Source organism: Macrotis lagotis, chromosome 1, assembly GCF_037893015.1.
Source record: "Macrotis lagotis isolate mMagLag1 chromosome 1, bilby.v1.9.chrom.fasta, whole genome shotgun sequence".
Lineage (NCBI taxonomy): Eukaryota > Metazoa > Chordata > Mammalia > Peramelemorphia > Peramelidae > Macrotis > Macrotis lagotis.
Genome location: NC_133658.1, coordinates 362,036,918 through 362,056,076, shown reverse-complemented (window position 1 = coordinate 362,056,076; position 19,159 = coordinate 362,036,918).

Genomic DNA, 19,159 nt, shown 5'->3' with positions numbered 1-19,159 from the left:
TGACTAATAAATGTTTGTTTCTTTTTTTGTTTTCCTTCCCTTTCCTCACAATAAACCTGCAAAATTGTGCAAAGATATGGGGGAAATTAAGCCAAGAAAGCTTTAGTGACTTCCTCGCCAGTCATGATTTCAGAGCTAGGAAGCGGCAAAGTCCACACTAGAACCGAAGTGTCTCTGTGGGCTCTTTCCGCTACACCATGGTCCGGCGCGGACTGTAAGTGAACCGATTTCCCCAGTAGCGGTGGGCATGGTGGGCATGAACCCATAGCTCTGTCCCTGCCCCTCCCCACTTCCTAGGCACACAGCCTGGAGACATCTACCCCACCGCGCCCTACCAAGGGACATAATCGAACACATATTGTACATGCATGTGCCGACCCCTACACGTGTATAACGGCGCTCATGAAAGGGGGCCACCGGCTACTCTCCCACGCACCTCCCAGATCCTACCCGGACCACCCCTCTATTCCTCAAGGCAGTACGATTGCCTTTGGGTCTTTTCTCCCGGAGATACCAACCTCCTGGTCTTTACCAACGTCCCCAGATGCTTAAACTCACAGCCACAGCCTGGATTTCCTTCCCACTGGTGGGTCACACCCGCCCCGCCACCATCCAGCCCCGCCCCGCCCCGACACACCTGGGGGAAGCACCCCCAGCCTTCGCGAGGTCGTTTCTGCAGATGGGGCGGGGGAGAGGCGGGCTCCATAAGAGCTCAGGAATAGCTGGGCGGGGGCGGCCTCGTGCTAGGGCCCCGCAATGTGCCCGAGAGGTGGTGGTGGTCCAGAGGCTGGACGGAGAGCCTGGCGAGACTGAGGGTCCCTTTGTTTCTTCGATGCTCACTAGATGGGGTGGGGAAAGAGTTCAGGGTTGGCCTTTCTCTTCCCCGGAACACTCCCTGCTCTGGGTGCCTTTCTCTCCCTCCTTCCCGCTGTCGCATTCCCGCCCCCCTCGCTGCCTGTCACACTCCTTCCCTCCCCCATTTCCTTGTCCTCACCCCCTCCCTCTCTCCATCACACTGCATTTCCCTCGCCAAGCCTCTCCAGTCCCTTTTTCTGCCTGAGGGAGATGGCAAGGTGGAAGGCTGGCATCTTCTAGAAAGGAAAAAATAGATATGGGCATAAGAAACCTGGAGCCTCTGCTTCCTCTTCTGGCACAGGGTCTTGGGTCCATTCAGCCTTTAGTGGCTGCCTGGACTCTTTTCTCTAATGACCATCTGTTCCCTCTGACTCTTCAAGGTCTGGCACCTCAAACCTAGCCATCTCAGCCATTTCACTTTGAGACTGGATTCTCTCTGCCCACAGGTGTTCAGGGTCCCAAGCAGGCTCTTTTCTTCCCACAGACAGATGTGATCTGACCATATAGATTTAATAGGAACTTAAAATCCAGTTCAAGATTCATCTCTTCCAGGAAACTTTCCATGATTCTCCCTGGGTTGGGTGGATCTCTCTCAGCCCTCATATTAGCTTTTTGTTTTGTTAACTCTTTAATGTTTCCTCTCATACTAGACATCTGTGGTTATCTAATGGGTAAGAAGGTCAGTCTTGGACTAAAGAAAACTTGGGACATGGATTAGCTATGTGATATGGAAAAGTCACAACCTTTTGGTGCCCTCAGATGACTCTCTAAACCTGCAAATTATAGACTAATTTCCACTTATACTGAGGAAATCATAGGTCCAGAGTAAAATGTCTTTCATAGGATCTAAAGCTGAGCAATCCAGTTCAATTTCTTCATTTGACAAATGGAGAAATCTGGGCCCTGGAGAAGGCAGGAAATGTTCGGGTTGCACAAGGAATAAGCTGCAGAACAGGAGCAGACCCAGGCCCTGATTTCAGATCTTTCCTTCCATATCATGCTGATGTACTTTTTGTGTAATGTATAATGTAGAAATCAGTCATTCCTTCTGAACTTCACATAAACTCCATGAGGACAGGGACTGTTTTGGTTATATTTATCTACCAGAACAGTTCTTTGCACATTTGTTGTTCAGTTGTGTCCAACTCTTTGTGACCCTATTTGGGATATTTTTTTTTTTGGCAAAGATCCTGGAATGGTTTGTCATTTTCTTCTTCAGCTCATTTTACAGAGGAGGAAGCTGACTAGGGCTACACAGCTAGTGTCTGAAGCTAGATTTGAACCCAGTTCTTCCTGACTCCAGGTCCAACTCTTTATCCACTCCACCAGCTAGCTGCCCTACCAGGTGCTTAATAAATATGTGTCATTTTGTATTGTATCAGGGAATTGTAAAGGTCAGGGCCAGGATATTAAACTGACAAAAGATGTATTGGCTCCATGATGCTGACTTCCTCTTATCTGTGACTCTCTCTTTTTCTCTCCTTTCCCCCAGCCCCTTTCTGCTCTTCTTCCATTCCCTTTTACCTTCTTATAAAGGTAGAGCTCTTAATCTTTTGGGTATCATTTTTTGGCAGTTTGGGGAAACCTGAAGTCTCCTTAGAATAATGTTTTTAAATTATTGAATTTCAGGTAGAAGTTAATGAAGAGAAAGGTGTTATTTTTCCCCCACCCATCCAAGTTCATGGACCCTTTGAAATCTTTCCACTTGTATCTCCTGGCCTTGGTACATCAGTTTCTTATTTCTGGGGACCCCTCCCCCAAATTAAGAGCAGCATGAGCTTGAGAAGTGCCTTAAAGGCACATCCATGGACTGAAGAGCAGGGTCATGAAAGCACTGACCAGTAGGCCTTTTGCTCCTTCCAGCTGGGAGAAGGGTAAGTCCCCAACTCTATTCAGTTTAGCCCCTTTCTGCCATGTATCACTCCAGACCTGGGACAGTCCCTCCACTTCTTGGGCACTGTGTTCTGAATCGAGACAATGGCAGGAACAATAGCGCCCGCCTGCCCGCCCCCATGCCAGCCCCTCCACACAGCTGCCATGGCGACAGAGCCCAGAGAAAACCACGACATTGCTGCCTGCCCGACAATGCTGCTGCTACTGCTGCTGCCAGTCACTTGGAGTTAATTAAAGCTGTTGTTCTCCTTTTTCTGAAACCCTGGGGAAGTGTTTCAGGAATGCTCTGAGACAGCCAATCACATTCATTTAAAGAGCCCCAGGCCTTGGTCAGGGTGCAACGCAGCAAGGCTGGCCCACAGGACAGAAATGGGAACTATAACCACATGAATAAACTGAAGCTGGCAATATCATTGCAAAATTTAGATCTGGAAGAGACATAGAGATCATCTGGGTCAACTCTTTCCTTTTACAGATAAGGAAACTGAGACCCCCAATGATGGGGTGATTATTCAAAATCACCTGGGTAGTTTTAAGCTGCAGAAAAGGAATTCAAATTCAACTATCAGACTCCAAATCTAGTGCTTGTTTCCTAACCCTATACTGCTTAAAAGAAGCTGGGGGGAGACTGGAGGCACTGGGGAAAACTTCATTTTGGCTATTCAAATTACTGGGCAGAGTTAACTCTGAGAGTGACAGGGAAAATGATAAACTGAATTGTCACTCAAACCTGCAGAGAAGAGGAGGGATTGAACCTGGAGATCTTTAGTCAATGAAAGATACTCTATATTCTTTTCCTGACTCCTTCATTTGCAGATGACTCCTAAACTTCACTTTCTGGCTCTGCCCTTTCTTTTGTGATGGAGCAGTTTACTGGACTTCTCCACCTAATGTCCCACCAGCACCTCAAACTCAAAAGGTGTGCCAAGTCATATCAATTGTTTTCTTCACCTAAATCTGCATCTCCTTCCTAGCTTCATTATTTTTTTAGTATCACTAATATCTTAGAGTTGTTTATGGCCCTTCTTTCTTCCTTATCTCTAAATATGGATCACGGAGTTCAAATTCATTTCCTCTTTATTGCCATTGTCACCATCCTTAATATAAACCCCCTTACAATAAATTTCTGAATTGGTCTTCTCCTCCTGTTATACCTACTTCATTCCAATTTTTACACTACTGCCAGAGTAAATGCCATATCTATAGATCTATCAATCTATTTTTCATCTAACTAATTGTCCTTTCTTATGCATAGAACTGGCCATATCATTGTCTAGTAAAACATTTTCGTGGCTCCCTATTAACTGATAAATACTGAACAAAGTTCTTTGCTTGGCATTCAAGATCTTCTATAATTTAACATAACACTGTCTTTACATATCATATTACTCTTCTCCTTACAATCTTTGCTCACCCCAAATAGTCACTTTCTGCTCCTTCCATCCCTTAACCCAACATAACTATGCTTCCTTGATTCTATACCATTGTTCACCCTGTCCTTTCTGTCTGGAATGTCCCACCTTTTCTTCTTAGACTTTTAATTCCTATATATTTTTAATGCCCAGATCAAATGTAACTTTATTCAAGAATCTTTTCCTGATCAGCAGTGACTTGCTGCCCTCCCCAACGCCTTCCCCTTCTCCCCCCACCCCATATCACAGAGGACTTTGTCTCACAACATTCTATTATCATATTGTGTATGATTCCTCCAACAGACCGGAAGCTCCATGAAAGCAGGAACTCTAGCTCATTTACACTTTCTGTCTTTCTCAGAACCTAGCATTGTGCTTTGCAATTCAGTAGGTGTCTAATAAATGTTTGTTGAATGCATTATATTGTAGACTTGACAATACCCCACAGCATACAACCTTGTGAGGCTCCCCACAGCAAGCTCTAGGTGAAGCCAAAGGCTGCATGTGATAGAGTGGAGGAATCACCAGCATCAAAAAAACTTAGGTTTGAATCTTAGTTCTTCCATTAACTCACTAGGTCATTTCTTCTCTCTTTGCCTCAGCTTCCTCACCTGGAAAATGAGTACAGTGTTTGGCAGATTATAAGTGTTCAATGAATGTCATTTTTATGTATGTATGTATGTATTGATCTACCTATCTTATCTAATTCATCCATCTATCTCTGTCATCCAGATAAATATCTAATCCATCCACCCATCTGCCAGTCTGTCTGTCTGTCTATCTATCTATCTAATCTGTCTATTTATCTAATAATATAATCTACCCACCCATCTGCCAGTCTGTCTATCTATCCTGTTTATCTGTCTATCTAATCATCTGATCTACCCACTCATCTGCCAGTCTGTCTGTGCATCTGTCTATCTATCTATCTATCTATCTATCTATCTATCTATCTATCTATCTATCTATCTATCATCTATCTATCCTGTCTATCTTTCTATTTGTCCATCTATCTATATAATAATCTAATCTATTTATCCATTTATTTACCTAAATACTTACCTATCTATCTCCTAGAATTATTCCATAGGGTTGTTGTATGAATCAAACAAGCTATAATGTTAAGTGTTTGCTATAGGAATATCAACTATGATTCTTATTAAGCATACTGGGCAGAGGCCCTCAGTATTTCAGCTGGAGAGGACCCTGAGTGGCCTGGGCAGAAAGGTATGAGCCCTTTGCCATATCAGACATGGTGAGCAGACTATTCTAGGAATTTGGAGGCAGGATGATGGTGTGTGAAAAGTGCTGGATTAGTAGCAGAGTATTGATTTTAATCCCTGGCTCTAAAACTTGGATGAATCATCTGACCTCAGTTCCTCCATCTATAAAATAGAGATACCTGCACTGCCTTCCTTCATAGGCCTGTCCACAGGATTATAGCTTTTGAGTTGGAAGGAAACTTAGTCTTAGAAGACACTAAGTTCTACCTCTTCATTTTACAGATGAAGGAATTGAGGCTAACAAGAGTTAAGTGACTAAGAGATGATTTGAATTAAGATCTTACTGACTCTGGGTTCAGTACTAATGCATTGAGTCACCTAGTTACCATATAGATTCAGGCATAAAGATAAAGCTATACCTTAATTGACTCTTTAAATAAAAGGCCTTTGGTTCCTGGAAAAATTCTAGAACATGTTAATAATGATATGTTGTGTGAATACTTATCAATGGAAGTACTCTTACCATTCATATATATATATATATATATATATATATATATATATATATATATATATAAATGTCTGTATACATATATGCTAGAGAAGGAAATGGCAAACCACAACAGTAGCTTTGCCGAGACAATCTCATGGACTGTATTAGTATGCTATGATTCATGGGGTCACAGAGAGTTGGACATGACTGAATACCAGCAATTCCTATTTATGGTTTACATACAGGGTGTCCAAGGAATTTTAATGCAGTTTTAATCCTTGATCAAATGAGCTTTTGTCACATATGGTCTGTACTATACCCAAGACTCCTCTGCTTGACTTATTCTGTTAACCGGCTTAGTTTTGGATGAGTTAGAACATTACTGAATGGCAACCCTGGCCATAACAATGCCATAGCAATTTTTGATTATAGGAAAATAAAGTCAAAGAGGAGTATTTTCCATTTGCACCTATATCTCACATCACAGGATCCTAGAGTTAGAGCTAAGTGGAAGTTTGATGATAAAAGGCCTTTAGAAATAGAAGTCATAATTACTTCCCATTAAATTGTAGCCATTGGGTTCTTAAACCATGAAGGACCCAACTTTGTGACCAAAATTTGGAAAATCTGGAGGAGGAAAAACCTCTAGCTCTATGGTTCAAATCCTGAGCTTTTAAGCAGTTCCAAGAGAGGATCTGAGGGCCTAGGCTGAAGAAGTGAGGAACTGATATAATACACTTTCTTTTCTAAACTCCTGAACCTCTTACTTTTGGAATTACTCATTTGGCACTTCTCACCTTTTGATTTATCTCATTAATTATTTGTTATAGGGGAATTAAAACCCAAGATGAAGTCCCCTCCATTAGTTTAGGTTAGCAGACCCAGACCAACAAGGTCACCAGACTTAGGGTACTGAAAGAACTTGCACAGATACACTCTGGCACATAGAGAATCCAAGCAAATCTATCTTGAATTGCTTGTTGATTGACTGAAAAAGGCCAGGGAAATTGACTTTATTAGCAAAATTCTAGAACAGGAAGTACTCCAAGCTTTCTTCAGGACTCAACTCAAATCTCATTTTTTGCAGGAGGTCTTTTCTCATCCCTTCCACTAATCCTTTTCCTCTAAGATAATCTTCCATTTATCTTGTAAATGTGTAATGAATTATCTGCATGTTTTCTCTCCATTATAATGGGAGCTCCATCAGAGAAGAAACCATGTTTTTGTCTTTCTTTGTATTCCTAGCAGGAAGCAAAAATAATGCTAAATAAATGCTTGTTGATTGACTGACTGGTCATCACCAAAGCCAGAATGGTTCAACAAAAACAGACTATACAAGATTAACTTTGTTTTGTTGTTTACCAGACTGATTCTTGGATGACATTAAATTGATTGAATTAAGCCCTGGAACATTGCAAAGCCTCCTAAATGAGATAATTATTCATGTAACCTCTTGGCTAACTATCCACATGGGAAAAATCAAGTGGATGGAAAATACCCATTGTCTAGCAAACCACAAAGCTGATTTATCAGTACATATATCTTGGACAGATCCAGTGCAATTAACTTGACCCACAATTGAATAGGAGGATAGGAGCAGGTTGGATTGTCTTTGGAAATTGTCCATTTCTTTTAATGATTCTAACTTCCTCAGGAATGAATCAAAAGTCAGCTTGTCTTCTTGATTTTAACAAGGTTCTACTGGTGATTTTTTTAAAAGTTTTTTTTTTTTTGGCAAGGCAATGGGGTTAAGTGGCTTGCCCAAGGCCACACAGCTAGGTAATTATCAAGTGTCTGAGACTGGATTTGAACCCAGGTACTCCTGACTCCAGGGCCAGTGCTTTATCCACTGCACCACCTAGCTGTCCCTCTACTGGTGATTCTGAATGGCTCCAAGTGATGGAATACCATTCTCTGAAGAACTAAAGGTAAAGGTCACCGAAAGGCAATGGAAGTGGCGCATAGTTGGTGTGTGTAGGTTACAATTTAATAATGAAGAACTGCATAGTGGGTGTGAAGGATGTCATTCTGCAGATAGATGATGGGAAAATGTAGACCAGTCAGGTAGTGAGAGTGAGGATAAGCAAGATACTGGATGCTCCATTAATGTCCATGAGATGTGAAGAGATACAGAGGAAGGCACGGAGGATATTGGGTGAACCCCCATGGGGGATTTACAAGAGGCAATGGACAAGAATCACCCAGGCTGAATAGGCATGAATAGAAATGCTCTGTACTAAGGAGGGAGAGCCCATATCAATGAAATGACACATCTATTGATGTCCTGAAGGATTAGCTTGGTATAGATCAAGGGAATGCCAGAGATGTAGAAAATCAAGATTTTGTAGTAAGACATTTGACTATCCTTTTGGGCAAATGTAGAGATGTGGATGAAATGACAGCGGAGTTAGTTAAACCTGGTGATGACAATGTAAAAAAGTAATAATTAATTGATGTCAACCTGGAGGTCTCTAGTGTAATGCTCTGGAGGGATCTTTAGATTTAGAGCTGGAAGAGACCTCAGAGGTGATAATTGTCCAACTCCTTCATTTTGCAAATGAGGATACTGAGGTACAGAGAGATTAAGGGACTTGCTCCGGGGTCAGATCACTAATGTCTGAGGTGGGGTTTGAACCTGTCTAAATTCAACACTCAATTCACAAGGCCATGCTTTACTCTAAAATGTTGTTCATTCATTTTCAGGCTTGTGCAACTCTTCTTTCTCCTTTTGGGATTTTCTTGGCAAAGATACTAGAGTATTTTGTCATTTCCCTCTCTAGGTCATTTTTACAGATGAGGAAAGTGAGGCAAACAGGGTGAAGTGACTTGCCTAGGATTACATAGACACAGGCCAGATTTCCACTCAGATAGATGAGTCTTTTCCAGACCAGGTGCTCTATGCACTGCACCTAGCTGCCTCTATAAATCATTAGGGATGATCGAACCTTGTACAGTGAGAAAAAGCTCACAGGTTCTTGAGTGTGAGACCTAGAATTCAAATCCTGCCTTTGCTCCTTACTACTTAGGTGATCTGAATCAAGTATATTAAACCTGACATCTACCAAATAAAATGGCCTCTTTTCCAGCTCAAAATCTCTGATTCTAGGAAGTATATTTGGCCCTATTCTATTAAACATTTTTGTCATATGAGCATGGAGGTGGTATGCTTACTAAATTTGCAGATGATGCAAAGCTAAGAGGGAAACTAACATATTGAGAGCAGAATCAGGGTCAAAAACGATCTTAATCAGATGAAAGAGGGATAAATATAAAATCTTTTACTCAAGTTTTTAAAAAATTGACAAAATGTTTAGGAAGCAGAGGAATGGTCATGTTTTCATTTGTAAAAAAATGAGTAAGGGTCTTGGAGGACATCAAGTGCAAATATGAGCCAGTAATTTGATATGGCAGTCCCAAACCAATCTTATGCTTCATCAAGAGAGACATAATATCCCAGGTGATTTCCCATTAAATTCTACCATCATCAGATCACATCTGAGGTACCTAGATGATACCATAGTGATAAAATGCTGGACCTAGCTGTGTGACCTTGGTCAAGTCACTGAACATCCATCTGCCTCAGTTTTCCAAATGTAAAGTGGAAACAAAAATAGCACTTATAGGGTAAATGTGAGGATCAAATGAGATATTTGTAAAGCCCTAGCACCATGTGACACACAGTATATGTAGATATTATATACATTCTTATTTCATTTCCTTCACATCTAAAGTACCTCATTCAGTCCACTCACTTTAGGGAGAACCCTGTCACATTGGAGTGTTTTTCCAAAGTTTGGTGACCACGATGAGAAGGGGACTTGACAGTGGGTCAGTGGAGAGTCATTTGAAGGAACTAGGAGAGGTTAGCCTGGAACAGAAAAGACAATGTGGGTAATGATGACTGTCTATTTGTGGGGTTATCATGCCAAGGGGAAGAACAGGAAAAATGGGTGGTGTCTCAGGGATGTAGATTTTGACCAGATAGAAGAAAGAATTTTTTGACAATCAGAAAAAAACCTAAAATAGAATGGGCTGCTTCTTCATTGGAGGTATTCAGGCAGAGATTTGATGACACTTGTTGAGACTTTTATAGAGGGAATATAGTTGGTCTCTGTGTCCTCAGAGGACCTTTCCAATTCTGAGATTCTTGATTCAATAATAATATTGTTATCATTTTGTATAGCAAACTATGCTTTATAAAGCACTCTGTATCACATTCATCTCTCATTTAGTCTTCATTATGAGTGCCAATAGGGCTTAAAGCTAGAAGGGACTATCCACTTTGTCCACTACCCACATTTTGGAGATGAAGAAATAGGTCAAAGAAGGGAAGTGAATTTCCTAAGGACACATAGCTAGTAAATGGTCCAGCAGGAGCAGAACATATTGTGATTCAGTCCACAGCTCTTTCTGTTAGGCAGTCCCTAGAAGGCAGGTGCTGTCTACAGCTTATACTTCTGTTCTCAGTACCAGGGCCTTGTCCCCTATTTTATGTTGCTTTATCATTTCCAAAGTGCTTCAACTGAATAATATATCAATATCCTGGACACCTACTATGTAGGGAGACCTGTGGGAAGACTAATTGCAAGGAGGTATAACTGAGGCAGTGGCCCACAGTTTTGCTGAGGTCATAGGACAGAAGCTTAGCAAAGAGAAATCACAAAGCCAGGTGGAAAACGTAATCACTGAGCACTGAGTCTCCTGTGGAGGTAATTAATAGACAAGTAAAGAAGAGGGGAATTTAACAGCAAAGGACCTGGTTAGATTCCTAGCTCTGCCATATACTAGCTGGGTGACTTTGGGTAATTCATTTCTCCTATCTGGACTTCAGTTCCCTCTTGTATAAAATAAAGAAAATTGGACTAGGTCTAAGTCTCCCTTTGAGCCCTGTAAAAATTCTAGAAGAAAAAAGGCATTCTGGCAAAAGGCAACTTAATTTCCTTGGCAATTCCATTAGGTTTTTACTGTCTCCATTTTGTAGATGAGGAGAATGAGGCCCAGAAAGAGGGGAAATGATTTGCCTAAGGTCACACAGTAAGTTAGTGTTTGGAGCTGGAACTTGAACCCAGGTCAAATTAATTTTAATTTGGTTATTATACCAAGGCTTCTCTTCTGCCAGTCTCTCCAACTCTGAATGGTTTGGTAAGTTATTTATTGAGCCTGTGGGGTCCCTGACCCAATGAGAGAAGACCTTAAGCCAGTAAATTTTAATCTGGATTGCCATAGATATAAGCTGAATGCTTTGGTTTCTTTGTCTGTAAAATGGAAATCATCATCATATCTTTGTCCCAGACAGGTAGTCTGATATGGAAAGAGAGCTAGCAAGAATAGATAGGGATGTCAAGAGGCCTGAGTTCTAGAATCACTGACCAACTAACTGTGTGACCTTGGGTAAGTGATTTTGCCTCTCTAGCTTCAACTTCTATCTCTGTAAAATGGAGGAACATAATCACTTTCCTGTCAGTCTGACAGTGCTATTGGGAGGATCGAATACCACTATGAAAACAACAACACCATGGCTGATCTGTGCATAGGGCTTTATAGTTAAGAAAGCACTCCACATTCATGATCTCATCCCACCTTCTTCATGTTACAGAGGAGGACAATGAGACCCATAAGGAAGAAATAACTCCTCTTTGTATATAGAAGAGCTAGAACTCAAAACCCAGATCTTCAAATCCCAAGTCTCTACCCCCAAAGTGAAAAGAAAGCACTAATCACATGTGGGGGCTGATCATAATACAGAAAAGGCTAATGAGGTACATTGCTATTACAAAGTGCTATAGACTCAGAAGAGGAATACTGCTTTCTATTGTATAAGAATCCAGAGAGAAAAGCTGCATCTTTCATGTGGATCATTTTAAAAAGGGAAACTGAATTTTTGCCACCTCCTTTTTTTCTTTTTTGTCCTGGAACCCCTCTCTCTAATAAATCCCTGAATAGGTATATCTGGTTTTTAAATGATGGGTCACTAAGCTTCCTCCTCCTTCCATCATTTCCCCTGCACCTGGCATGGAAGTTGAATGGTGCCTTTGCTGATTTTCTGCTCCCTTGTTCTACTCAGGACTTCAAATGAAGCCCACCTCTGACAGGGTTCCCTTGGTTGGCCTCATAGTCCTTCCTCATCTAGCTTCTGTCCCAAAGAACAGACTGGAAATGAAGACACAGGGATAACTGCATCCTAGTCTCCACAGAGCCTTAGGAAGAGAAGGAATCTGGAATTAGTAGCCTGAAAAATAGAAATCAGACTTCAGGGTTCAAAAATGGGGGAGAGGGATTTAGATTGAACTAGGCCCTTCACCACAGGTAGATGTGTGAAGAAGTGTGATGGAGTGTTTATACATATTCTCATAAAGAAGATTCTCACCTGTCTGGGATGGTTTAAATGAAGCCTTTGAAAGGCTTGGATTAGAGTATTTATAGAATACCCTAAGCCAGCTGAGGAACTTGGGGGAAGAGACATGCAGGAAGAGAAAGAACAAAAGGAAATGGAAATAGCACTTGTCATGACTGTTTTGCAGATGAGAAAACTGAAGCTCAGAGAAGGAGCCTTGCTTTTCTGGTAACCTAGGATGTCCATGAGTTGTTTCAAGCTAGGATTAGTAACCAAATTTCTGAATTTTCTGTCTGGTTCTCTTTCTACCATACCACCCTGTACGGTCCAGTACTGCCCAGCCAGAAGGGCCATTTTACATATGTCCATTTTATAGGTGAAGAAACCAAGGAATAGGAATAAATTAAATGACTTTTAAAGGGTTCAGAGTTGGAATAGAATTTAGAGATCTTCTTGTCTTACTCCTGAAGAATTGAGGCATAGAAAGGGAAGATGACTTGTCTAAGATCAAATAATAATAACTCACATTTATACAATGCTTTACAGTCTACAGAAAACTGTTTTTCCAGCTCTAGTCACTGTATTATGTTACCACAAAGACAGTAGACAGGAGGTGAAATTGAATTCAAACCCAGGTCCTCTTGGATCTTAGACTTGTGCTTGCCCCCCCTTCCCCCATTGCATCATTCTTAAGGTCCCTTCCAGGGAATGGGAAGAAAAGGCTCCCAGCCATCACCAGGGCTCATCATCACTCAGGGGTTCATCTTTGACTCACAGGTTTTTCCACAGCATGGGCATCATGTGCTGGGGCAGGGGCTCTTGGCATGACAAGGAGTAGGAACTCCAGCAGGGCTGAGCAGGGTAGGGTTGGGCAGCCATTTATTCCCTGGCTGGTGGGATGGGAGGGAGGGCAGGGAAGGGGGCAGGTCATTTCCTCTGACTCAGATCTCTTTTCTCACACAGCAGCTGCCACAGTTGGAATGTGGGCTCCTAGGTCCAATTTCTGGGCCTCCCCTGGAAGGGCCGGAAGAGGGCCCCAGGTTTCCTCTAGGCCCAGGCCATGTCAGTACAGGCAGTTCATTGTCTTCACACAAGAAAAGGACACTTATGGCCCCAGGAACAAAGGGAGAGAAAAATGTGGCTGAGCTCCGGCTGGCTCCCACATGTACGCTGCAACTGCAGTACGTCAGCAATCTGCTGCCCCCCCCCCCCCACTCCTCTTCCTTTTTTTCCCTGTTCAGCTCCCTCCCTCCCTTGGTATTTCCTGGGAGAAAGAGATAGGTCTTGATCATGTAGAGATCTCAGGATCCCAGCCATGGTAGATAATTCAGAAGAGCTTAGGAAAGAGAATCCTGGAACATGTCATTGCTGTCAGGACTTTTGAGCCAGGGAACAGGGAAGGCTTCTTTGGGAGAAATGGAGAGAAGAAGGTCTCTTGGTAAAGATACTTGTTTAAGTCTGGAGCATGGGGTTTTGAGTGGGAGAAATAATTCAAGAACAAGTCCTTTGGGCTTTGCTTCAAAGGTATGGGGAGTCCTAACTCCAGTGGAGGCTTCCCAGCCTATCAGCCCACTCCCACATTTATGGTCTCATTGATCCTCTCTGGGGTGACTCAAAGGTAGCTAGCCCATATGGGAAGTGGTGCATGCCCTTTTAGGGATTAGGGGCTAGGGGAGAAATAGGTTTTCATGTAGTGTCATTGCTGAATATTCCCAGGCTCTCCCTCCCTCACCTCTCCCACTAGCCTCAGCACCTCTGGCAGTCAGTTAAAGTATCAAGGTATGGATGGATGGGATGAGTGGATGGAAAGATAGATGAGGACCTTGTGAGGAACTCAAGGGGTCCACTATGTTCACTGGCAGCAGTCCTCATATCTCAAAACCCTCCTATAGTTTGAGCTGGCTCCTTCTTCCCATCTTCCTTCTTGGTCTGGCCTTGTGGACTTCTTGAACCCAATTCATGGGCATCTTTTCTGAATATCATGTCCACAGAGGGAATCCATTTAACTCTTAATTGGGGGGAGGTGGAGCATTTCTCTATTTTTCACCTGAGGAAGAGGATTAAAATGGAAAATCTATTCCTCCTCAAGGGTAAATTCAAGGCCCAGAGTTCAGAGTCCATGGTGGGTCAATGAGCAGGCAATTCTAGTCTTCCCTGGACTTGGAAGAGAGCTGAAGCAGGCAAGGTCTTTTCTAGGAGGGAAGGCAATATGACTAGCATGTGGAGCACTATTTTGGCTATCCTATGCTAGTTCTTCACAGCTAAAAACCCTGGATTTACAGTCAGAAAACTGCCATTTACTCATTTATGTGATCATAAGTTCCATTTTCCTTCCTAGTTTCTTCCTCTCAAATGTGGGGGTGGGGTGGGGTGGGGTGGGATTAGATTAGACAATCTCTAAAATTCCTTCCCTTGATTTGATATTTTATATTCTAAGGCCTTTTCCAAGTCTTACATTCTATGATCTGTGTCCTAAGGTCCCTTCCAGTTCTGACATTCTATGGTCTATGTTTTAAGGCCCTTTCTAGTCCTGTCACACTATTCTGTGTCCTGAGATCTCCTGTAGGGCTCATATTCTGTACTTTGAAATCTTTTTCAGCTCTGATATATTGTGTTCTATGACCCAAGGTTCTCTCCTCATGATAATTCTGATCCAAGAGGTCACCCAGATCTAGGGAAGAGGTAGGGATACCCACTAGGCTGGAAGCCCAGGTTGTCCAGGGTGGGGCCCAGAGGAGGAAGGACCTGCCTTCAGGGACAGGAGATTCCCTATAGTTGGGGGGGGGGGGGGGGGAGAGAGGGCTGAGGCACTCACCCTGCTGCAGCAGCAGCCGGGCTGGGGGTGGGGACCGGGGAGGAGGCGTCCCTGGGTTTCGGGAGATGTGTTTCCCTGGTGAGCGCAGCCTCTTTGCCATGGCAACTGTTACCAAGCGAACCAAGGGCTCTCTCGCTCTCCCTCTCCCTGAGCGGGTGCTTGTGTGTGTTGGGTGGGGGGGAGGGAGAGAATGAGGATTGGAGTGGGGGGTGCTCCCTGAGCTGCCGGGCGTTGGGTACAAGCAGCGTGGTGGTGGGGATGGGGGCGGAGGGCGAGAAAGCGACCATCCTGGCCAAAGTCCGGGGCGCGCAGACCCCCGCCCGGCACACACCCACCTGTCTCCTGGCCCAGAAGGCTCCGGGCTCCCCCCTTGCCTGCCCCCTACTCTCCGCCTTGCCCCCTGCCCTCCTTCCCCCCGCGGACCGCGCTACTTACGGCCCCCGGCATCTCCTCTTTCTCTATGTCCTCTTCTGGACGCCGGGCCGGGAGTCAGGGCCGGGGACCTGAGGGGGCCAGGGTTCCCGGGCCGGGGACAGCCCGGAGAGAGCGGGTTCCAAGCGCCAGTCTCGAGCTTCCTGCGCGCGGGCGCGTGCACCAACACACAGAGTGCACACTCACACATGCATGCACACACACACCCATGCACAGACAGACAGACACTCACAAGCCCGGAGCAGAGCGTGCGCGTGCCCAGCCCGGAGCCCGCGCGCGCACCGCGAGCCCTCCCCTAGCAAACCCCAAAGCCCACACCCTCCCCGAGGGAGGACTCCCCAAGACGCCAGGCTGGAGAGAGCGCACGGCTGGCCCCGGCTCTGATCTCGCCCTTACAGCCCCCCCCCCCCCCATACACACAGACAGATACAAACAGACACACACAAAACACAAAGGCACACACATAGACACACAGACACATGCAAACACAGACACACAGACACACACAGACAGATACAAACAAGACACACACACAGACACGCAGACACAGACACATACAGCCACACACACAGACATACACACAGTCACACACACAGACACACAGACATCAGACACACATAGACACACAGACACATAGAATGCACACACAGACACAGACACACAACCACACAAATAGACACAGACTCACACACACAGACACACACAAGCACAGGCACAGACACACAGAAACACACAGATAGACAAACACATCAGACACACAGAGACACATAGGCACACACAGACATAAGACATACACAGACACACATAGACATGCACACACAGACACAGAAACACACAAAGACACACAGACACATAGACACACATAGACACAGACAGGCACACACAGACACATGCAGACACAGACACACACAGTCACCCACACACAGACAGACACAGACACACACACATAGACACAGACACATACAGACATCAGACACACATAGGCACACACAGGCATCAGACACACACAGACACATAGACATGCACATACATGCACATACAGACACACAAGACACAGACACAGAGACACAGGAGAACAAAGCCACACACACACAGACACAGACAGACACGGACATAGACACACACAGTCACACACAGACAGACACACACACACAGACAGACATAGACACAGACACAGACACCCCTCCCCTCCACAAACCAGCACCCATTTGCATTGCACCTGCACCCACAGCATGAGGGCTGGGGGTTGGGGGATGATGAAAAAGAAGGGAAAGTTTGGAACAAAACAGAATGGAATAGGTTGTCAGTCGGTAGTGGATCCAAGCAACCTGATGTTTTGTTGATCAGCCTGGGCCGGGGGAAAGAAGAGAGCAGGTAGAGTGAGATCTGTCAAGCATCTCCTACCAATCTGTGGGTCTTCTTGATTAGCAATCAGCTTCTCTGCTTACAGCTGGATCACCATTTATTTCAATAATCCAAGTCAATTTGACAGACATTTATTAAGAGCCTGTGATATGTGAGAGCTATACTTGAATCCCTGCCCTCAGGGAGCTTATAGTCTAGTGGAAAATAGTGTACACAAGAAAATTCAATATAATTCAACTTGTATTCCCCAATTATGCGAATAATAACTTTGCTGATCCTTGACTCCCAACCAAGGCCTGAAGCCCACTTCACTCCTGACCCCTTCTGGTCCCTGAGCCTGCTAGTCTCCTTGACCTCAGAGACCTGCGGCCCTATTCCTAATTCCCCATCTCCCTTCCCAGTCAGTCTCACTTTTATCCCCCTTCTAGGTCTTTCCTGTTCACAACCTGGACCACAAGAGGGCGCCCCTAGAGCTTATTTATAAGGGGGAAAAAAACCCAAGAAATAATGTCAGGGCAAAATCATTAGAAGTATGAATAAATCTATGGAGTCCCAGACAAGACAGACTTCAGGTTTCTAAGTTTCTATAGTGAAACCTACCTCAGTCCTCCCTGACTTCTGATTCCCCCTCATAAAGGAAAACCACCAATTTCCTCAAGGGTGCGGAGGTACCCTATCCCAATTGGTGTTCTCTCATCTATGCCCTCTGGACCAACTTCACTGGTCTATTCTTCCAAATTCCAAATTCTCGGCCAATCAGAAAGCCTGCTGATGACTGGGGTAGGCTTGCGGTGGCCCCACCCAGAGTACTCCTTTAATTCCTTTAGCTAACTGATATTTTTAGGATCATGGGATTTGAGAGTTGTATTGAGATTGCCATGGCTAAAGATGGCACTTGCCCTGTCTCCTAGCTAATAATCTTTATATGTTTACTTAGGGTGAGCCTTAGAGAGGAGACACAGACTGACATCTGAATTGTACTCCAAGCCTTTCCAACATGGTTGAAAACTTGCTGGAGCTTGTGCTCAACAAACATAGTTTTCAAGATCCTGGAGTCATCCCACTAAGGAAGAAGCCTCATGGGGAGGAGATGATCTATGGCTCTTGGCAGCATATCTCTGAAGAATAGTGCAAAGGGTGAGTATAAATGAGATCATTGTCTGGAGATGGATTTGGGTCAGTCATAAAGTCAGAGCTAAAGACAGAAGGATGGACAGCCTGTATATGCCATTGGTACCCATGAAATGATAAAAAAAAATCTAATGTGGAAGTTTTTGATTTTTTTAAAATCATGGGTTCTTTCAGTAGGTAGTTTGGTGAAGCCTGTGAATTCCTCAGAATAATGTTTTCAGATGCATAAAATAAAGTACTTAGTAAACCAACTATACCTTGAAATAATCATCAAAATATAAACAATGTTCAGATACTTTGCAATTTATCTAGGGATGCCCTTTCAAGGAGCTCTATAGACCCTCAAGTGAGTGGACCTATTTACAGTAGGGCAGAGATAAAATTCTTACAGGATGTGGAGGTTTGAATAGGTTATTCCATGCATGATCAGAAGGAGTTATTCCATTGATGATATCACAGATTCATCGATCAGTTTTTAGAGCTGGAGAAGTAGCAATTGTCATCTAGGTCAACACTCTTCCTAGGAAACAAATGCCCAGAGACAGAAAGCTACTTGCCTACAGCCAAATATGAAGAGAATGACAGAATCAAGTTTTGAACTCAGGTCAAACTGCACTTGTCATGATGAACAAAGAAATGCAAACAAATCAGAGTGCTTTCAACAGACTAATAGGTTACTCCCACAGTTCAGAAGATCCTCCTTGACAAAGGATAACCCAATCCCAAGGGGCTTGCATAGTGGATGCAGAAGGAGGATGATTCTAGGGACATGGCAAGCATCTTGAAGTAGGAAACCAGAGATGGGAGGACAGATCCAAGTTGGCTAGGCAGGGAAAAGAAGCCAGATCAGGTTTGATGGAAAGGAAGTTAAGAATTGAGGTACCAAGATCCCAAAGAGGACAAAGAACAGATCCTAGAGGAATAAGGGAGAAAGGTGGGAGACTCACAATGTAAGAAATTGTGCAAATCCCTCACCTGTTTGAACCTCAGTTTCCTCAGTTGTAAAATGAGGATGAACTTGAATGTCACTTCACATGCTTAGAGTAGACATCTCCCTAACTCACAGACAGATTTGAGGCCTGTTGGTTCTCCTCAACTTAGATTAGCCTATCTGCTGAGGTGGTTTTACTGAAGTGTGGCTGCTGCTCAAGCTGCTAATTCCTGGAGCCACAGTGAGAGTTGGGCAACAGGTGGACACCAAAGTGG